Source organism: Halichoerus grypus, chromosome 12, assembly GCF_964656455.1.
Source record: "Halichoerus grypus chromosome 12, mHalGry1.hap1.1, whole genome shotgun sequence".
NCBI classification, from domain to species: Eukaryota; Metazoa; Chordata; class Mammalia; order Carnivora; family Phocidae; genus Halichoerus; species Halichoerus grypus.
In genome coordinates, this window is record NC_135723.1 from 38,146,439 (window position 1) to 38,168,177 (window position 21,739).

Genomic DNA, 21,739 nt, shown 5'->3' on the forward strand with positions numbered 1-21,739 from the left:
AGGACCCTGAGATCATGACCTGAGCCGAAGGCAGTCGCTTAACCAACTGAGCCACCCAGGTGCCCCTATAAACAGTCTTATACAGGTCTTTGTATAGGCATATGCTTTCATTTCTCTGGGGTAAATACCAAGGAGTGCAATGGCTGGATCATGTGTAGGTATATGTGTGAGTTTTTAAGAAACTGCCAAACTGTTTTCCAATGCAGTGTCATTTTATGTTCCTACCAGCAGTGTATAAGAGTTGCAGTTCCAACATATCCTCACTGGTAACTTACTATGGCCATTCTTTCTATTTAGAGCTGTTTTAATAATTATGTAATGGTGTATCATGTTTTAAATTGCATTTCTCTGTTGACTAATGTTATTGAACATCTTTTCATGTACTTATTTCACATCTGTATATCTTTTTTAGTGAAGTGTCTATTCAAAACTTTTTAATATTTTGGTGGCATTGTTTATTATTGGAGTATTAAGAGTTCTTTGTGTATTCTAGATAAATCTTTTTTGAGATATATGATTTATAAATATTCTCTCCCAGTCTGTGGCTTGGCTTTTCATTCTCTTTACAGTGTCTTCTGAGGAACAGAAGGCTTTAAATTTTGTTCATATATAATTAATCAAATTATTTTTTTATGGTTTATGGTTTTGATTTTCATATCTAAGAAATTTTTCCTAACCTAGTGATTTTCAACCAGAGATATTTTGCTCTCCTGGGGATATTTGGCAAGTCTGCAGACATTTTTGGTGGTTGTAACTGGGAAGGTACTCCTAGCTTCTAAAGGGGAGAGGCCAGGGATGCTACTAAACTACCTAAATACACAGGACAGCCCTCCACAGTAAAAAATGTCAGTAGCACTGGGTTTAAGAAACCTTGGTCTATCCCAAAGCAAAAAGATTTTCCCTTTGTTTTCTTCTAGAATATCTACAATTTTAGATTTTACATTTAGGTCCAGGACCTGTTTTAAAAAGTTGCTTTTTTGTATATGTTATGAGGTATGGATCACAGGTTGTTATTTGTTTGTTTATTGTTGTTTTCCATATGGTTGTTCAGTTGTTTTAGCACAATTTGTTGAAAAGACTTCTTCCATAGAATTGCATCTTTGTAAAAAATCAGTTGTCAATATATACACATGGTTTTATTTCTGAATGCTCTATGCTGTTCCATTGTTTTTTCTACTTTTACTCCAATATCATACTGTCTTGATTACTATAGACTTAAAAATAAGTTGAAATTAGGTAGTTTTAGTCCTCTAAATATGATGTTATTTTTCAGAGATGTTTAGGCTATTCTAGGTCCTTTGCATTTCCATGTAAATTTCAGAAACAGTTTGTCAATTTCTACAAAAAATGTTTGCTGGGATTTTGATTGTAATTGCATTTAATCTATGAAAAATTTAGGGAGAATGACAACAATATTGAATCTGCTCACTCAGGGTATAATGCTGCATTTATTGAGGTTTTCTCTAATCTTTTCAGGACTGTTTCATAGATTTCAGTGTACAGATTTGCATATCTTTTATCAAATTTACCCCCAAGATTTAATATTTTTGGTGCTATTGAAAATGATACTGATATCTAATTTCAATTTATGTTTATTGCTGACATACAGAAATACAACTGACTTTTTGAATACAGACTGGATGACTTGAACAACAGAAATATATTTTCTCACAATTCTGGAGGCCAGAAGTCTAAGATCAAAGTGTGAGCAGGATTGGTTTTCTCTGAGGCCTCCTTGTTAGGCTTTCAGATGTCTATCTTTTCTTGTCTTTGTATGGTATTTCTTTTGTATAGGTCTGTATCCCAGTCTTCTCTTCTTATAAGGACACTAGTCATATTGGATTATGGCCCGTGTTAATGAACTACATTGAACTTATTCTTTTAAAGACCTTATCTCCAAATACATCACATTCGAGATATTGTGGGTTAGGACTTCAACATACAAATTTGAGGAGAACACAATGCAACCCATAACATTAAGTTAGCTAGAGGATTGAATGTTTTATTTTTAGTGTTTTATTTTGGAGTTCCTACCTAATTAACAAGCTCTTGGCTTTCCCTAACTACTTTTGTTTGGGTTTGAGTTTTTTCTCCCTCCCTCCCTTCCTGCCCTCCTTCCCTCCTTCCATCCTTCCCTCCTTCCCTCCTTCCTTCCTTCCTTCCTGCCTTCCTTTCCTTCCTTCCTTTCTCTCCCCCACTCCTCTCCCTTTATTTTACCATTGTATTAATACCCTTAATATGTCTAGAATTCTTTATTACAATAAAGTAATACTTTTAGGCACATTTCATCTTTCTTAGACCTCAAATTCAATGTTTTGATATAATGTTTTCACTCATACTTTCTTTTTTTTTTTAGATTTTATTTATTTGAGAGAGTGAGAGAGAGTGCACAAGCAGGGAGAGTGGCAGGCAGAGGGAGAAAGCAGGCTCCCCGCTGAGCAAGGAGCCTGATATGGGACTCAATCCCAGGACCCTGGGATCATGACCTGACCCAAAGGCAGATGCTTAACCGACTGAGCCACCCAGGTGCCCTCATACTTTCTTTCTTGCACCTCACATTTGCATTCTATATATTTTTCTCATCCTTTTACTTAGATTTTAAAGTAAAATCACTTTGTTTTAGGGGGGTCTCTTATAGACCACACAGGCTTTTTTTTTTTCCAAACTCAGTCTTTTTCTTTTAATTAATGATTTTATCCCATTTTTATTTGTTATTATGACAGACATATTTAGCTTTACTTTTGTTATCTCATAAGTTTTCAATTTTCTATGAGTTTTCTGATTCTCTTTGTGTTCTTATATCCTATCAGATAGTTACTGTGCAGTTGTCATGACTGCTGTTGTGTCCGTTCCTACCTGAGCAGATTTGGAAGGTGTTCAAGCCATTTGTGGTTACTTTTTGCTGAGCTAAAAACAACAACTAAATTATCTATAGTGGAAACACGCCTCTTCACAGTCATTATTTTTCACCAAAACCTTTTTGTTGTTATTTAACTGTAGGGGCAGTTTCTGTTTTATAGTCACCATAATCAAGGGACTATTGTCTATGCTTATTCTATGGTTATTACAGCTTTTTGGACTAGGCATTGGAACTTTCCTTTCAATATCTGGTTATGATGACAAAGCATCATTCAAGGGCATTTTACACACTTCCCATAAAAGAATGATTTTTGCCTTGCTTTACTTCCATCTCTTAAAATACAGACAACAGTTTTTTCCTCACAAAAGCGTTTCAAGGATCTTATCATTCTAAGGTGATTATGGCTTGTCCTGAAATGAATAATAACCATCATGGTCTATATCTAGCCAGATATAAGGGTTACATTAAAAAGAAATGTATTCTATATGGTTGCTATCCTGACAAATATTCTTATCAGGTATCTGCACTATGATGAATATGGCTCCTAATATAATTTATCTTTAAAAACTTGTTTTAGCAGATCAACTATTGTTTACTTAGTGAACAGAAATGATGGTCTTGGCTTAACACTCACATAGCTTTTGATTTCCATACAAACACTCCACTTTCTAAGCAGACTACTAATTTCCTGGCTCAATTCTCTGTCAGATCTAACTTTCAAAGAAGAGCATGTGCTGTTGGTGGATAGTAGGGCTATTATCTCTTTAGGTAGCTTCAGCAATTGTCCTCAAAGCCCCCCAGAGGCTGAAGGAGAACAGAATATAGAAGAATTTAAGATTTTAAAGTTGGCTTTTCAGTCAAAAATAAGTTGAATAAATTAGCAAAGAAGTCTTTGAGAAGGTCTTCATTTGACAAAGTAGAAGTATTCCATCTTCTCTCTCATTTACACCATGACTTAGAAAATACATTTATATTACAAGACATTCCTTAGTGCATCCAGATAAATAGGTATCGGAAAGGACACATAGATAAATAGATATCAGAGTTGGCTCTCTTTTTGCTTTATCAGGCTTTATTTCCCACAGGCACATCAACAATGTGAACTAAATAGTATCATTTCACAATTCAACTCTCATTGCTTAAGTCGGGTGGTGACAATCCTGAGTTTAGCCACCTTGAATAATAGGTTGGAAAAAAATGTAAAGAGGAGTTGGGAGCTGATAAATAGACTCAATTCTTCTATTTCTTAGATGGATGGGCTAAAAAACAAATCAGGCTAATCTGAGACTTCACTTGGGAGCTATGTTAGTTCTAAGTTAAAGCTGCCACTGAATAATGCCTTGCCTAAAAATAAAGTCTTGCAGTCCATCCTTTAGGATATGTCTCATTCAGTGGTGCTGCCTCCATGATTTTTGTGCTGGGTTGTCACTGTGATTGAGTTGTGAACTTGTTCTCTTTTACCTCCAGAAACTTCGAGAATTGTCTAAAAGATTTTTTAAGGTCAAGATTATATTCATAGACACTATTCCATGTAGATAAATCCCATGGGAAGAAGGACAAAGTAATGAGTTACCAAGATATAAAAGAAGAGCAAGATTATAGAAAGAAATATAAAGTCTAATACATGTAAAAAAAAAAAAAGTGAATGAGAATCCTCTATTTTTTTTAAAGATTTTACTTATTTATTTGTCAGAGAGAGAGAGAGAGAGCACAAGCAGGGGGAACAGCAGGCAGAGGGAGAAACAGGCTCCTGCTGAGCAAGGAACCCTATGTGGAACTCCATCCCAGGAACCTGGGATCATGATCTGAGCTGAGGGCAGATGCTCAACCAACGGAGCTACCCAGGCGTCCCAAGAATCCCTTTAAAAAGAACTTGTACTCCGAGGGAAGATAAAAGTGAAAGGACTGGAGAGCTTCCCCCAAATAATTATTATAAACTCCTTTACACCATAAATAGAAACATACTTAAATCCTTGACTGATATTTGATAATTCTTAATATAGAAATGCAAAATTACTTGTTTCTGAGAAATTTCCCCAGGGAATTGATATTGCTGAATAAGAATATCTGTACATCTATTATTAAAGCTTTGAGTTCAGAAGTTAGTAGCTAGTTGATATATTGTGTAATTTTTAGGCAAGAAAAAAAAGAATTAGCCTTTAATACTAATTCCTCTTCTCCAATATTAGTACAACAGTAATCTCATGTCTGGAATTCCCATAAAATGTCATTGGAAATCCCCTGTATAGTTTTGCAGTGTGAAAAAGTCAGGAAATTATGATGAAATTGTCAAAGTGATATAATTGCCAATATTTGCTCATCCCAAAGCTACATTGCCAAATCCAAATTCCTTCTAATGTATCTGTGTAGAAACAGGGCTTTCAAGAATGGGATTCCATGGAATAGGACATAGATAATGAAGGAGCTATGGTGAATGGGGTGGGAAAAAAGAAATTCTCAGACATGATCTGATGAGGTAAAGGACTTGATGCCAAAAATTTTAAAGTTAGAAAGTCAGAAGGTTTGGGATCGAGTTTAGCTCCACTATTTCTGTGCAGTGTAAACTTGGAAAATTTACTGGATTTTGCCAGGCTAATTTCTCCTTTAGTAAAATGGGTTTAATGTTACTTATCTTGCTCGGTTATTATGAAAATTAGGCAAAATATCAGTTGAAAATACTTATAAATTGTAAAGCAGCTGCTGTTGTTTTTGCTGCCATTGTGTTCTTGCTGTTTGTATACACCTTATCAATACTTCTCTATGGGCTATGTGTAAACATCCACAGTGGAACAGCTTCAAAATGCACATGCCTGGACTCCATTTAAGTGTTGAAGGTGGGCTCAAACATACCTAGTTTGAAAAGGCCATCCAGGCAAGTCTGGTGTACAGCCCTTGTTAAGAACCATGAGGTTTATTATACTCTACTCTCAAGCCTCCGACTTCCTGGTCCCTGATGTGTTATCACTGCCATGAACTAGAAGACCACAAGGAGGCAACCTCTCTGCTTACAGTCCCAGAATTCAATCAATGGTCATTTTATCCCATAAAGTTCTAGTGAAGTGCTGAAATATGGCATTTACTACAATAGTGAAGAGTTGTAGTTTGGGGAATAAACAATTCAACAGCTTAAAGAATGCCAATATTTTGTTCCTTCCAAAACTAGCTAAATATCCATTTCAATTCTATGTAATCTACCTATCACAAAGCCCATTCCCAGACTGTTTGACTGATAGTGGTCTATTCCTAAAGATTAGTCAGCCTTTTCTCCATATTGTTAGAGGTATAGAGATGTCAGGGTACAGGGCTCCATTTGCTGCTTACTGCATCTCTCAGTGGAAGACAAAGGAGTTGAAAACTGCCCTCTCAACACACACAATTGCCAATACTTATTCATTTCACTATATCCATGTAGCCCGCGTATTATATGACAGGTACTGAACTTTACTTAGGGAATATATGTAAGTAGTGTTTGCTGTTGAGAAATTCCTGTCAAACAGAATCACCAGAAAGCAAATATAAAGGCCAGCAATTATAATTTTGTGTAGACATGCGATAAAAGGAAAATGAATAATGTCTTCAAGTTAATTTAAACCAAAGGCAAGACGTGAAGAGTGCACTAACCATAAAGAAAACCTCACACCCAAAGCTGTGGTGATTAATATTGCTCATATCTGCTGAGCATTCTAACCCCTTCCAAGGCTTATCTCTGTTTATTTTAACACCATTTATTATTCTTTACTGCATGTAAACTCCCCAACTGATACGATCCTTTCCCACCAACCCCATTTGTGCCATTCACTCATAATGGCATTTGTTGCCTAGCTAACTCATATCCATCCTTTCCATTCACTTCAAGAGTCTCTTCTCCTCTAAGTCTTCCCTGATTGCTACTCTGTTCCCTAAACTTAGGTAAGTACTCCTCTCTTTAGCTCCTCCTTGCTGCACCCATAGCATGCTACTGAAAAATGCCTTCTAGATTTTTAGGTTTCATGGTACCTACTTAATAGTTCATGAGTATGGGAAATATCTTAATTACTTGAACTTTCTTTCATTCCTAGAATTCTCTGCCTTTTCCTTCATAAAAATTGTCAAATTTCTATATTCCTTATTCTGATATATTTGACCCAGTTGTTAGGAGATCTTTAAGCATTTCAGTCACACAATTTATCTTTTAAACTGGTTCAGATTTTACCAACTAATATGTGACATCACATTTTCACAAAAACAAATGTATGAATTGACCTGTCTTTCAGGATTAAAATATTGTTGTGCTTCACACTCTCAAAGAAGAGCATAACTTAAAGATAAGGAGGCTGTGTGCGTGTGTGTTTATGTGTGTGTCAACTATATAAGCAAAACAAAAAATTTGTCCCTTTTTCAAAATTATGACACCAAATCATATAGTCTGAATCAGTGATTCCAATGTCCTATAGGGGCCTGTCATCCTAAAAGGTGACATAAAATCAATATAATAAGATTAATTCATTTTAAGATAGATATGTGTATTAGTATATAACTTTTTATAAATATTTTATTATATGCTATGATTTGGTTGACGCAAAAGACAAAAAAATCAAAGCAGAAAGTTAAACTTCTTATCCCCCCACCTTGCAATAACCACTGTAAATAGTTTGGCATGCATTTCCAGACTCCTTCTGCTGTGCCTATGATATACACCACACACACACTATTTTACATAAATGGTATCATACATCAATTTGGTAAGCTACCCTTTTCACTCAATAATATATTGCGGACACATTACTATGTCATAAGTTGTAGGAAACAGAACGCCACAACGACCACTGGTGCATGTTCGCTCAGACTCCGAGATACCTGAGAAGACTCGAGATTGCAGGGTTAAAAATAACCCGAAAGGATCAGAGTGAAATGCCCTTGGAACGTGTGTGGTCAGTTCTAAAGTACGCAGCAGAAGATGTTTTGTAGGTAGGAAGCCAGCTGTAAACAGCACACTGTGCACTGCCCTCTTTGTTCCCTTGTCCTGTAAATTCTGTTTTAAAGATTCTTACCTGCTCGACTAATCCTGTATACATGGAGGAATGTGCCTTACTACACCCCTGCTGTAAATCATTATAGATCTATATCGCTGTAGAAGGTATATAAGAGTATGGAAAATAAACCTCGACGCTTCAGGCTGTTAGCTCGGGGTCCCCTGTGCCTCGCTATACTGTTGTCTCTTTTTCTCAGTTCCTTCACCGCCCCAGGTCCCCGACTCTCAGAGGTCGACAATAAGTAATATATATTTATGTATGTAACAGTGGTATAATATACTATTGAATATATTTTAAAACTTTTAGGAGAAATAACAATGATATACTGAAATAAGAGGGCATCAAAATTTCAGGGTAATCCCAGACCTTTGCATGGAAGGAAATTAGTGCATTGAGCCATCTGGGAAGGCTCTACATCGTGAGCTAAGCCAATATCCCATCAGCTGATAGTTGTTCATGCCTCCACTGTGTGAGGCCCCAAGAAAAGAAAAACAGATGCATGATTACACTGCCTAACTCTGAACTCCCTTTTGTCTGTTGGCCTCTTCATCATTCCTGGTTTGACTTAATCATCCATACTCAGCTTTTAATTGTAATTTCCATTGATACCACATGGTCTTTAAATTAACTTCAGTTTTGGTTTCACACACGCAACAGATAATTCATAAATCCAGCTCAAATGAGCCTGCATATTTTGAAGGCTCCACCAGGGACAGAGCTAATGGAAACCAGTCCAATCAACCTAATCATACTAAATATTCAGTAAAGACAACAGTGGAGTCAGAGGACACACACACACACACGGACAAGTCAGAATAAAGATTAGATCAAAGTCAATAGAAATCAAAAGGTTTTGAAGAATATTGTATGTAAAGAAAGACTCACCACACTTAATAGAAAGTAATTTCTAAAAAGGAATGAAAAGACGAATCTTGGATCCTGTGACTATCTGCTTTCTTGTTTGTAGTCGGAAGTTCTAAGTTAGTCATCAGTCAACAAAAGCATGTGGAATATAGTTTCTGGTCCACTATAAACCTTCCAACATGAAAAAAACCCAACTCACGTGGCCACTGGGCCTAGTATTCACCTTCATCTGAGGTTTCTTGAGATTAAAACCTTTAAATAAATTCCCGACATGTAAAACCTTTACTCTCAATCCTCCACCGCATCATAATCTTCATGATACTGTTTACTTCTTTGCCTGAATCCAGCCTCTCTCTCTTATCCATCTTTTATACCCTGCCAGTGGGCCCTATCAAATTATTTCAGAATTTGTTAATTCCTCTGTATTTTGGCCTCTTCTCCGAATTTGCTGTCTACTCTTTGCTGTCTCAGCAACCTGCTCTTACCTTAAAATGCCCTCAAGTTTTCTCAAGGAATAACATCACATTATTTTCTGTCATCCCATATACCCTCAATCTAGAAAGTAGGATTGATGTTCTCTTACTCTTCATTGCTACTTTTAGGTCATTATCTCCTCATTCTCAAGAAGAGGAGAAGTAGGGGGGAGAAAGAGGGGAGGGGAACGAAGAGGAGGGGAGGGGAGGAGGAGGGGATAGGAAGGACTCTTTGAGGCTTACATTGTTCAGTCACATCAAATTCTCTACCTCTTAAATGCTGCCATCTTCTGAAGTCAGGATCACTGTCTGTAGATCACTAGAGAATTTGATTATTGGCTTGTTATAGTCCCCACCATTCCCAAGACAACATCCTTGTCTCCTTGGGTCACCTGGCCCAGTAGTTTGGTATCTCAGTTCCTCAGTCTCTGCATCTCCAATGAGTGTGATCTTGCCTTGGACTTCTCTATGTCCAAAGCAATAATTCAAATGTATTTGTAATATATTCTTTGAGCACTAACTCTTTTTCTCTCGTTTTTTTCTTAATTATTTCTGTTACAACAATTCTTTGACTTCATCATGATCTCCAATCTAATCTTCCTCTACTTTGTCCCAATTTATGTCCCTCTTCCTTCCTTATTTCCCTTCTGAGACCATTTAGAATACATGCTCCATTGTTTCAGTAATACTCTTGACAATGCTACAAATTTCATTGCCTTTCTGCTTTATTCGTTACTCCCCTCTAAAGAAACCCCATAACTGAATGTGTGTGACTATCTGCTTTCTTGATGCCACCCTCTCAACAACAGCATGCAGTCAGAGAAAATTACACAATAGGCCAGACTGGCTCCATCATAAACCCACAGTCACCAACCTCAAATGGTGCCTTCAGCACTGCCTAATCTCATCACCTCTCTCCAGTTTGGCTCCTTCACTCTTTTTTTTTTTTTTTTTTAATTTTTTTATTGTTATGTTAATCCCCATACATTACATCATTAGTTTTAGATTTAGTGTTCCATGATTCATTGTTTGTGCATAACACCCAGTGCTCCATGCAGAACGTGCCCTCCTCAATACCCATCACCAGGCTAACCCATCCTCCCAACCCCCTCCCCTCTAGAACCCTCAGTTTGTTTTTCAGAGTCCATCGTCTCTCATGGTTCTTCTCCCCCTCCGATTTCCCCCCCTTCATTCTTCCCCTCCTGCTACATTCTTCTTCTTCTTTTTTTCTTTCTTAACATATATTGCATTATTTGTTTCAGAGGTACAGATCTGAGATTCAACAGTCTTGCACAATTCACAGCGCTTACCAGAACACATACCCTCCCCAGTGTCCATCACCCAGTCACCCCATCCCTCCCACCCCACCCCCCACTCCAGCAACCCTCAGTTTGTTTCCTGAGATTAAGAATTCCTCATATCAGTGAGGTCATATGATACATGTCTTTCTCTGTTTGACTTATTTCGCTCAGCATAATACCCTCCAGTTCCATCCATGTCGTTGCAAATGGCAAGATCTTATTCCTTTTGATGGCTGCATAATATTCCATTGTATATATATACCACACCTTCTTTATCCATTCATCTGTTGATGGACATCTTGGCTCTTTCCACAGTTTGGCTATTGTGGACATTGCTGCTATAAAGATCGGGGTGCACGTAGCCTTTCGGGTCCCTACTTTTGTATCTTTGGGGTAAATACCCAGTAGTGCAATTGCTGGATCATATGGTAGCTCTATTTTCAACTTTTTGAGGAACCTCCATACTGTTTTCCAGAGTGGCTGCACCAGCTTGCATTCCCACCAACAGTGTAGGAGGGTTCCCCTTTCTCTGCATCCCCGCCAACATCTGTCATTTCCTGACTTGTTAATTTTAGCCATTCTGACTGGTGTGAGGTGGTATCTCATTGAGGTTTTGATTTGGATTTCCCTGATGCCGAGCGATATTGAACACTTTTTCATGTGTCTGTTGGCCATTTGGATGTCTTCTTTGGAAAAATGTCTGTTCATGTCTTCTGCCCATTTCTTGATTGGATTCTTTGTTCTTTGGGTGTTGAGTTTGATGAGTTCTTTATAGATTTTGGATACTAGCCCTTTATCTGATATGTCATTTGCAAATATCTTCTCCCATTCTGTCAGTTGTCTTTTGGTTTTGTTGACTGTTTCCTTTGCTTTGCAAAAGCTTTTTATCTTGATGAAGTCCCAATAGTTCATTTTTGCCCTTGCTTCCCTTGCCTTTGGCGATGTTTCTAGGAAGAAGTTGCTGCGGCTGAGGTCGAAGAGGTTGCTGCCTGTGTTCTCCTTTAGGATTTTGATGGACTCCTGTCTCACATTGAGGTCTTTAAACCATTTGGAGTCTATTTTTGTGTGTGGTGTAAGGAAATGGTCCAGTTTCATTCTTCTGCATGTGGCTGTCCAATTTTCCCAACACCATTTGTTGAAGAGACTGTCTTTTTTCCATTGGACATTCTTTCCTGCTTTGTCAAAGATTAGTTGACCATAGAGTTGAGGGTCCATTTCTGGGCTCTCTATTCTGTTCCATTGATCTATGTGTCTGTTTTTGTGCCAGTACCATACTGTCTTGATGATGACAGCTTTGTAGTAGAGCTGGAAGTCTGGAATTGTGATGCCGCCAGCTTTGCTTTTCTTTTTCAACATTCCTCTGGCTATGCGGGGTCTTTTCTGGTTCCATACAAATTTTAGGATTATTTGTTCCATTTCTTTGAAGAAAGTGGATGGTATTTTGATGGGGATTGCATTGAATGTGTAGATTGCTCTAGGTAGGATTGACATCTTCACAATATTTGTTCTTCCAATCCATGAGCATGGAACGTTTTTCCATTTCTTTGTATCTTCCTCAATTTCTTTCATGAGTATTTTATAGTTTTCTGAGTACAGATCCTTTGCCTCTTTGGTTAGATTTATTCCTAGGTATCTTATGGTTTTGGGTGCAATTGTAAATGGGATCGACTCCTTAATTTCTCTTTCTTCTGACTTGTTGTTGGTGTATAGGAATGCCACTGACTTCTGTGCATTGATTTTATATCCTGCCACTTGACTGAATTCCTGTATGAGTTCTAGCAGTTTTGGGGTGGAGTCTTTGGGATTTTCCACATAAAGTATCATATCATCTGCAAAGAGTGAGAGTTTGACTTCTTCTTTGCCAATTTGGATGCCTTTGATTTCTTTTTGTTGTCTGATTGCTGTGGCTAGGACTTCCAATACTATGTTGAATAGCAGTGGTGATAGTGGACATCCCTGCCGCGTTCCTGACCTTAGGGGGAAAGCTCTCAGTTTTTCCCCATTGAGAATGATATTCGCTGTAGGTTTTTCATAGATGGCTTTTATGATATTGAGGTATGTACCCTCTATGCCTATACTCTGAAGAGTTTTGATCAAGAAAGGATGCTGTACTTTGTCAAATGCTTTTTCTGCATCTATTGAGAGGATCATGTGATTCTTGTTTTTTCTTTTGTTAATGTATTGTATCACGTTGATTGATTTGCGGATGTTGAACCAACCTTGCAGCCCAGGGATAAATCCGACTTGGTCGTGGTGAATAATCCTTTTAATGTACTGTTGGATCCTATTGGCTAGTATTTTGGTGAGAATTTTTGCATCCATGTTCATCAGGGATATTGGTCTGTAATTCTCCTTTTTGATGGGGTCTTTGTCTGGTTTTGGGATCAAGGTAATGCTGGCCTCATAAAATGAGTTTGGAAGTTTTCCTTCCATTTCTATTTTTTGGAACAGTTTCAGAAGGATAGGTATTAATTCTTCTTGAAATGTTTGGTAGAATTCCCCTGGGAAGCCATCTGGCCCTGGGCTTTTGTGTTTTGGGAGATTTTTGATGACTGCTTCTATTTCCTTAGTGGTTATAGGTCTGTTCAGGTGTTCTATTTCTTCCTGGTTCAGTTTTGATAGTTGATACATCTCTAGCAATGCATCCGTTACTTCCAGGTTATCTAATTTGTTGGCATAGAGTTGCTCATAATATGTTCTTATAATTGTTTGTATTTCTTTGGTGTTGGTTGTGATTTCTCCTCTTTCATTCATGATTTTGTTGATTTGGGTCATTTCTCTTTTCTTTTTGATAAGTCTGGCCAGGGGCTTATCAATCTTGTTAATTCTTTCAAAGAACCAGTTCCTAGTTTCGTTGATCTGTTCTACTGTTCTTTTGGTTTCTATTTCATTGATTTCTGCTCTGATCTTTATTATTTCTCTTCTCCTGCTGGGTTTAGGCTTTATTTGCTGTTCTTTCTCCAGCTCCTTTAGGTGTAGGGTTAGGTTGTGTACTTGAGACCTTTCTTGTTTCTTGAGAAAGGCTTGTATTGCTATATACTTTCCTCTTAGGACTGCCTTTGCTGCATCCCAAAGATTTTGAATAGTTGTGTTTTCATTTTCATTGGTTTCCATGAATTTTTTTAATTCTTCTTTAATTTCCTGGTTGACCCATTCATTCTTCAGTAGGATGCTCTTTAGCCTCCATGTATTTGAGTTCTTTCCGACTTTCCTCTTGTGATTGAGTTCTAGTTTCAAAGCATTGTGGTCTGAAAATAGGCAGGGGATGATCCCAATCTTCTGGTACCGGTTGAGACCTGATTTATGACCTAGGATGTGATCTATTCTGGAGAATGTTCCATGGGCACTAGAGAAGAATGTGTATTCTGTTGCTTTGGGATGGAATGTTCTGAATATGTCTGTGAAGTCCATTTGGTCCAGTGTGTCATTTAAAGTCTTTATTTCCTTGTTGATCTTTTGCTTAGACGATCTGTCCATTTCAGTGAGGGGGGTGTTAAAGTCCCCCACTATTATTGTATTGTTGTCGATGTGTTTCTTTGCTTTTGTTATTAATTGCCTTATATAATTGGCTGCTCCCATGTTAGGGGCATAGATATTTACAATTGTTAGATCTTCTTGTTGGATAGACCCTTTAAGTATGATATAGTGTCCTTCCTCATCTCTTATTACAGTCTTTGGTTTAAAATCTAATTTGTCTGATATAAGGATTGCCACCCCAGCTTTCTTTTGGTGTCCATTAGCATGGTAAATGGTTTTCCACCCCCTCACTTTCAATCTGGGGGTGTCTTTGGGTCTAAAATGAGTCTCTTGCAGACAGCATATCGATGGGTCTTGTTTTTTAATCCAATCTGATAGCCTGTGTCTTTTGATTGGGGCATTTAGCCCATTTACATTCAGGGTAACTATTGAAAGATAGGAGTTCAGTGCCATTGTATTGCCTGTAAAGTGACTATTACTGTATATTGTTTGTGTTCCTTTCTGGTCTATGTTGCTTTTAGGCTCTCTCTTTGCTTAGAGGACCCCTTTCAATATTTGTTGTAGGGCTGGTTTCGTGTTTGCAAATTCCTTTAGTTTTTGTTTGTCCTGGAAGCTTTTTATCTCTCCTTTAATTTTCAATGACAGCCTAGCTGGATATAGTATTCTTGGCTGCATATTTTTCTCATTTAGTGCTCTGAATATGTCCTGCCAGTCCTTTCTGGCCTGCCAGGTCTCTGTGGATAAGTCTGTTGCCAATCTAATGTTTCTACCATTGTAGGTTACATATCTCTTCTCCCGAGCTGCTTTCAGGATTTTCTCTTTGTCTCTGAGACTCGTAAGTTTTACTATTAGATGTCGGGGTGTTGACCTATTTTTATTGATTTTGAGAGGGGTTCTCTGTGCTTCCTGGATTTTGATGCCTGTTTCCTTCCCCAAATTAGGGAAGTTCTCTGCTATAATTTGCTCCATTATACCTTCTGCACCTCTCTCTCTTTCTTCTTCTTCTGGGATCCCAATTATTCTAATGTTGTTTCGTCTTATGGTATCGTTTATCTCTCGAATTCTGCCCTCGTGATCCAGTAGTTGTTTATCTCTCTTTTTCTCAGCTTCTTTATTTTCCATCATTTGGTCTTCTATCTCACTGATTCTTTCTTCTGCCTCATTTATCCTAGCGGTTAGCGCCCCCATATTTGATTGCACCTCATTAATAGCCTTTTTGATTTCTACTTGGTTCGATTTTAGTTCTTTTACTTCTCCAGAAAGGGTTTCTCTAATAACTTCCATGTTTTTTTCAAGCCCAGCTAGTATCTTTAAAGTGATGATTCTGAACTCTAGATCTGACATCGTACTAATGTCCGTATTGAGTAGGTCCCTGGCAGTCGGTACTACCTCTTGTTCTTTTTGTTGAGGTGATTTTTTCCGTCTTGTCATTTTGTGCAGAGGAGAATAGATTAATGAGAGAACAAAATGCTAGAAGGGTAACAACGTCCCCAGAAAATATACTCTAAAGAAATCAGAAAAGACCTGAAGCAGTGGGAAAAGAAAGGGAAAGAGAGAAAAAAGAAAAGGAAAGAAAAAAAGAAAAAAGAAAAAGATAAAGATAAAAACAAACAAAAGCAGAACAAAACAAAACAAAACAAAAACAGAATGTGATCAAATATGATCAGGCTGGATTATAGATCAGTGCCACACACTAGATTTTGGGTGTATTTTGGTCTGTTAAAAGAAAGTCCCTCCCAAAATTTTAAAGAAAGAAAAACTTATATATGTACAAAAATAAGGGTTGATATGATGAAGGGATGGAATATGACTGTAAAGATGGAAATTATAAAAAATTTTAAAAAAGGATTTGATGAGTTGTTTGAAAAAAGAAAGAAGAGGATTAAAAAAAAAAAAAAAAAGAAAGAAAAAAGGGAGAGAATGTGATCAGGCAGGGGAGTAGAAAAAAACCATACACTAGAGATTTAGAGTATATTTTGATCTGTTAGAAGAAACTATCTCAAGATTTTAAAGAGAGAACAACTTATATATATATGCCAAAAATACGGGTAACTACTATGAAGGGATAGAATATGACTTTTAAAATGAAAAATAAAAATGTTTTTTTTAAAAAAAGGGATTGATAAGATGTTGGTTGAAAAAGGGAAAAAGAAAAATTCAAAAAAAAAGAAAAAAGGAAAAAAGAAAAAAAGACAGTTAAAAAAAATAATTAACTTTAAAAGACTAAAGAATCATGGTAAAAAAGCCATGAATTCTATGTGCAGTATTCCCCAAGCGCTGGAGTTCTGCCGTTCTCATTGATCGGTAAACTTGGTCTTGGCTGGCTGTTCTCGCTGATCTTCTGGGGGAGGGGCCTGTTGCCGTGGTTCCCAAATGTCTTTGCCGGAGGCAAAATTGCCCCGCCCTTGCCTGTCCGGGCTAAGTAATCTTCTCGGGTTTGCTCTCCGGAGCTTTTGTTCCCTGCAAGCTCTCCGTACAGCTTTGGAGGCGGAGAGTGAAAATGGCGGCCTCCCAGTCTCCGCCCCGGCGGAGCCGAGAACCCGGGGTCCCGCTCTTCAGCGAGCCCCCAGAGAAAAGCCGTCAGTCACTCCCGTCTCCCCGGTCTCCGGCCGCACTCCGCGCTCACCCGGCCTGTGACCGCGCCTTTCTATCTGGCACCCGACCCCAGGTGGAGTCTCCAAACCCAGCAGATCCCCGCGGTGCACTCCCGCACCTCTCCTCCCGGGGGAAGAAGGTGAGTCTCCCCGGATCTGCCGCTTGTTGGGTCCCTGCTGGAGGAGCAGTGGCCCGACTGTGCCGCGGATCACGGTTTATAGCAACCCCGAGCTGAGAGCCCGCGCCTGGGCTCCGTCTCTGCAGCCGGCTTCCCTGCTCCGATACCTGGGAGCTCTGCCGCACTCAGGCACCCCCGGTCTTTCTGTGACCCCGAGGGTCCTGAGAACACACTGTCCCGCGAGGGTTCCACCCCCCACTTCGCCACCAGAGTGACGTCCCTCAGCGGAGCAGACTTCTAAGAGTTCCGATTTTGTGCTCTGTGGCTCTATCACTTGCCAGAAGCGGCCGTCGGAGGCCCCTCCCCCGCCATCTATCCTCCCGAATATCGCCTCGGATTCACTTCTCCGCACGTCCTACCTTCCAGAAAGTGGTCGCTTTTCTGTTCAGAGAGTTGTTGCTCTTCTTTTCTTTGATTTCCTGTTGAGTTTGTAGGTGTTCAGAATGGTTTGATCCCTATCCAGCTGAATTCCTGAGACCAGACGAAATCCAGGTCTCCTACTCCTCCGCCATCTTGCTCCGCCCCCTTCACGAATAAATCGGCTCCTTCACTCTTAATGCTCACCTCAAAGATTATGTCCGAAGTTTTCCATTCTCCTGAAACCACTCACCTCATCTCCCCAACTCAGCAAAATAACCTTTTCAGAAAGATATAGGAACTTTACCAAGAACTGGGAATTTACCTCATTTCCTTGGTATCAAACATCCATCTACATTTTCAATCATCGAAGCTTTCTTTTTTCCTGAAAAAATTAAAAAGGGGTCTTTTTTTTCCCAGCTAAATCCGAATTCTCTACCACCTCTGCTTTGGACTCATTGTTTTCTCGAATGATTAAGAAGGTTTTGCTACTGACTGTCTTTCCTCTCTTCTGTATATTCAGCATCTCACCTCTCGATTGAACTTTTCTTTTGAGTTTTACACAGTCTAAATTTCTTTCATTAATTCTCAACAGTTCTTTATTCCTCTGCAACTACTTCCCCAATCTCTTCTTTTCTTCACAGTCAGACTTCTCAAGTTGTCTGAACCTTTTGTCTATGTGTCATTTCTTCACTCCTCAGCCTAATCTATCATCTGGCTAAATGACTTCTCTGAAATGGCTCTCAATAAAGTAACAGACGTCCGTAATAATGCTTAATCCAGTGAACATTTTTTATCTTATTTGATTCTGCAACACAATATGTTACCATAAACCACTTTCCTTCATGAAATACTGTGATCTCTTGATAGATGAGAAGAGGAGAAGGCCTAGGAGTTAAACTCAAGAAGTCTCATTATCTGTCGACCTCAGAGAGAAAGATGATTTTTTGGAATGTAGCAGATAAGGCCTATGCCTTGTGGTCTTTTCACTCATTCAAACTTCCATCCTGGCAACTTCATCTGTATCCACAGCCTTAATATCCAACACTCACAGGACTGGAAAACTTTACCTCCAGCTGGTACATTTCCTCTGAGCTCAGATTAACATATTCAACTATCTACACATCTCATTCAGGAATTTCAAAGACATTTCAACAGATGTCCAAAACCAAACAAAATATTCTCCTGAATCTGGTAATTTTCCATTGTTTTTATTTTTATTTTTTTTACGTTTTTTATTAACATATAATGTATTATTTGTTTCAGGGGTGCAAGTCTGTGATTCATCACCATTGTTTTTAAACTCAGGACATGGCACCATCACCCAAACAATTAAACCAGAAACGTACATGTTTTTGTTTCCCTCCACCCTACATTTCCAAATTCTTTCTCATCAGTTTCTATTCATATTAATTAATGCAATGGTCTTCTAACTGGCTGGGCTCCATTCATCATAACTTCTTCTAATTTGTTATCTGTGGTAAAACTAGTGATCTTTTCAAATTAAAAAATTGATAATATTACTTTCTGCTGAATCCTTCAGTATCTCCCAGTTACTCTTAAACTCAAGATAAAAATATGTAATATGACCTAGGGGGCCATGTGTGGCCTGGCTCCTACTTACCTCTCTAGCTGTATTTCATATTATACACCCACTACTCTCTCCTTCAAGGCTACGCTGACCTTTGCAGCCCTTCAGACTGAGTAGAGCCTTTGAACACATGGTTTCTCCATCTATAATCCTCACCTACCCTCTCCTTACAAAATTAACGCCTATGTATCTCTCACTTCTCAACTTGAGTGTCACTTTCTCAAGGACACCTTCCCTGACCACGGTTAATTCCATTATCTTTCTATCTTGGCCCTCTTCACAGTTGCATTTATACACTTCTTTGTGAAATTATGTGATTAATATCTTCTTCCCTGTGTTAGATGGCAAGCAACATAAAGGCAAGTAAAGATTTGTTTTCTGCCCATTGTTTTATCTCTGGACTTAGGACAGTGTTTAATAACAAGCAGTCAGTAAATATTGGTTGAATCAGTGAATTGCCTGAAGAGGATTGAAACTCTGCTAACTCTGGCACAGCATTGTTTTATCCCAGAGAATTATTTTATGAACCCCTGAGTCAGGTCTCAATTCTGTGATTCTATGACCTATGATTCTATCCCTCCTCTCAGAAGCAGGCATTTCCTCTCTCTACACTTGCCCATCTGAGAAGCATCATCAGTAGAGAAGATAAGTGAGGGAAAAAAGAAAAAAATCAGTAAAAGACTACCCCTTTACTCTTCTGTTAAAAATATAAAAGTTAATCTTACTGTGTACCCAATTCAATGTCATCTACTCAATCTGTACTCAGGTACATGCCAGAGGACACTAGAGGCTTTGGGCCTCAGTTGGGCTATAGACAAGTTATTCCTCCATCCTGGGGGACAATTGAATGAAAATCCATGCATGACATAGTTTAATCTATTATTTTAGGTAACAATAAGCTTGAAACACTCAGTACTATTTGTCCTTATGATATGGTGTGGGACTCTCAGCTCTGATTGTTTATCTAACATATTTGCAAACTCACATTGCATGAATTTAAACTTTGCCAGTCATCACTCCTACTTTACTCATTATTGATGGGCATGGTCTGCTTTAGTCTATTTAGCACATTATATTGGATGACATTCCAAAAGAGTAAATGTGCATTTTCTCTAAGCACACACAGTGGATTACAGTCCCAATAGCTTTTTAGGCACAAATGTTGACTCTGGTAATTTAACCATGACCCTATCTCTGAATTTGATTATACAGCCCTTGTGCGCTTTGGTAGAGCAATAAGTCTCAAGCAGCCAAAAAGAGGCCAGATACTAACTCTACAACATCCCAGTCTTGGAACCAGCCATTTCTAGCAGAAATTTCACAGGAAAGACCTTTAATTTAAAAAGAAAACAAGGTAAAGCTCAAGTAGCAATGGGTACGAAATAGTGAACTAGCACCACCCCAGGCTGCTGCAAACAGAGACAGCACGTGAGAAGGACGTAGGTAACAAGCTGGGTTTCATAAATCCTGTGCTGTGGGGGATGCTTTTGTTTTTCCAGCTCTACCTACCAGCCCATCTTCATGTGGAAGATAAGCCACCAACCAGCAGAAATTGGGACTGTTTTTCTGGGAAGAAGTGTAGCAGTATGCATCTAGAGACTTTAAAATATTCTTAGACTTTAACTCAGAATTTCCGTTTCTGGAATTTATCCTGAGGAAGGGTTGTAGGAGGAATACAGAAGTAAAAGTACAGAGATTCTAGTTAAGGCATGGTTTAAAATAGCAAGGAAAACAAGTGGAACAAATAGAGAGTGGTTAAAATAATTATGAAATAATTATGAAAATGCAAATGATAAATATAAAAGGCCAAAGTCAGTTGTTAGAAAGCCATTTATTTGGAGAATATTTAACAACTTAGGAAAATGTCATATATAATATTGAATTCAAAAATCAACTGCTATAGTTATGATATTTGCTTAATAAAAGATATGTTATTACATATATGCACATAAGGTGTCAGAAAGGAAAATCCCCAAAGTACTAAATGTTTAAGTGTGAGCAGTAAAATCATGGGGGATATTTATTTTCTTCAATATACTTTGGCATATTTTCAAAATGTTCTTCAAAAAGTAGTATTATTGTCAAATAGTGTTACTTTTTTAAATAAACAGGAATAATTCACTTTTAAAAATCTCCCCACCACCTCAGCAGGTATCGGTATCAGCTAAGGAACATGCAAAGTAAACAGAGAGGACCCTGGGGCTGTAGCAATAGGGATTATACTACCAGAAAAACAGTAAGTAGGGTGTGCCCATTAGGGTCTAAGGAAGAGATTTGTCTGTTCATTGAGACTTGCCTATTGAAAACTTAACAAGTGCCAAATACTGTGCTAGCTGCCTTGGGTGCAAGAGCAAACAAAACAGATGCGTTCGTATCCATGGAGGTACAATTCCACTGCCTGATAGAGGAGATTGAAGCATATGAGCAAGGAGGGAAACAGATAAATTGGAAAGAAGATGAAATGAGGACAATATGTGTCTTGCCCTTATCTGGCTATGATTTTATGAATTCTTATTGAGAAATGACTGAAAGTTACTATCAGAGCTCCACTGTATATTATTTGTTATGTTGCACATTAAATGTGTACAACTTGCATAGGGTTCATTGTTCAGTGCTAGTTCAGCCAATCTCATTTAGTTATCTTGATGAAGTTCATAATAGAAGAACCCTTGGATCTTATTATAGATGATATTCAAGCACCTGATTTCAATCATCACTGTAGTTATGATTCCAGTGCCTGCTATGAGTAAACCAGATAAACGGCTCCTCTTTTGTTACCGAATGGCAATTTTCCTCTAGGTAGGCCAAAATGGGCAGCAATTGCATGCTATCACAAAAAAGATTTTATAATCTACCGTTATTTTTTTATAATCTGCTTACTATTTAAATATGGGATGAAGTTACGGCAGTGTTCCCTAGAGGAAATTGAGTTTGACAAACTTTTGAAAATTCCTAGTATAGTCTATTTCTAGCTGAACTTTGAAAACTGAAACTATATTTATCTTTCCAAACATAAGGAATATTAAAGTTA